Source organism: Alexandromys fortis, unplaced genomic scaffold (genome assembly GCF_014885135.2).
Source record: "Alexandromys fortis isolate MF-2015 unplaced genomic scaffold, M_Fortis_MF-2015_v1.1 scaffold_129, whole genome shotgun sequence".
Taxonomy (NCBI): domain Eukaryota; kingdom Metazoa; phylum Chordata; class Mammalia; order Rodentia; family Cricetidae; genus Alexandromys; species Alexandromys fortis.
The window spans coordinates 4181845-4183388 of record NW_026068022.1 but is presented as its reverse complement, the minus strand read 5'-3'; positions in this window follow the sequence as shown (position 1 = coordinate 4183388).

Below are 1544 nucleotides of genomic sequence, written 5' to 3'. Positions count from 1 at the left end.
CAAGGAAGTGAAAGATCTATTTGACAAGAACTTTAAAGCATTGAAGAAAGAAATTGATGAGGATACCAGAAAATGGAAGGACCTCCCTTGCTCTTGGATTGGGAGGATCAACATAGTAAAAATGGCAATTCTACCAAAGGCAATTTATAGATTCAATGCAATTCCCATCAAGGTCCCATCAAAATTCTTCACAGATCTTGAGAGGACAATAATCAATTTTATATGGAAAGTAAAAATATCTACTATGAGGACACTCTGTTTTTAACATAATGTACTTAGGAAGCTCCTTCCATTCTAAACATGGAAGCCTCCACCTCTGAACTGCCATGCTGGGTTGTATTACACTAACCTTCTTTTAAAATGAGAGTTAGAGGGAGATCTGATCTCAGCACCAGGAGAGCCATCACTGGGGTGAGATTCGGACCTGCGGCAGCAGCCCAGGACAGGGAACTCAGAAGTTCCTCATCCTCCCTATACTTCCTGGGCTTCCTGCTGGGACTATACTCCCAGCATACTGCCTCTCTCCTCCTATCCCACTCAGCTTGCATCCAGAACCCTCCCCCTTTCTGTCTCCCTCCCCTCTTGGGGCTCTGGGGCTGAATCCCGAGGGCAATCTAGCAGGCAGGAGCTCCTTTGTCTCAAAAGCCTGCCTGCAACAAGCAAGGTAGGCGCTTTTCTTACAAGCTACCCAACCAGCATGGAGATCTGATCTCAGCACCAGGAGAGCCATCACTTGAGCACCAGGAGAGCCATCACTAGGGAGTGCCATCACTGGGAAGGTACATCAGTAGACAAGGAGACCTGATCCTGTAAAAGAAGATCCATAGGGAAGCATTCAGAGGAAAAGATGGGCAGGTGCCAATGCAAGAATTCACCCAACAATCTGAAAAACAATATGAAACCACCAGAACCTTGTGACCTCACAGCAGGAGAAAATGAACACCTTAATCAAGAAGAAGTAGAAAAAATTGACTTTATGAAAGTAATTGATGCCCTTAAACAGCATGTAAAAAATGCCCTTATAGAAATGGATGAGAAGTATAACAGAAAGTTTGAAGAATTGAATAAATCAGTGAATGATACCCTAGGAAACCAAGGAAAAACAATCAAACAGATAATGGAAACATTTCAAGATTTGAAAACTGAAATGGAGGCAAAGAAGAAAACACAAACAGAGGGCCAGCTGGACATGGAAAATCTAGGTAAACAAATAGAGACTACAGAAACAAGCATAACCAGCAGAATACAATAGATAGAAGAAAGAATCTCAGACTCTGAGGATAACATAGAGAAAATAAACGCACTGATCAAAGAAAATAGCAAGTCCAACAAACTCTCATCACAAAACATTCAGGAAATATGGGACACAATAAAAAGACCAAACCTAAGAATAATAGGAGTAGAAGAAGGAGAAGTGCAGCTCAACGGTCCAGAAAATATATTTAATAAAATTATAGAAGAAAACTTTCCCAACCTAAAGAAAGATGTACCTATGAAGGTTCAAGAAGCATACAGAACACCGAATAGGCTGGATCAAAAAAAAA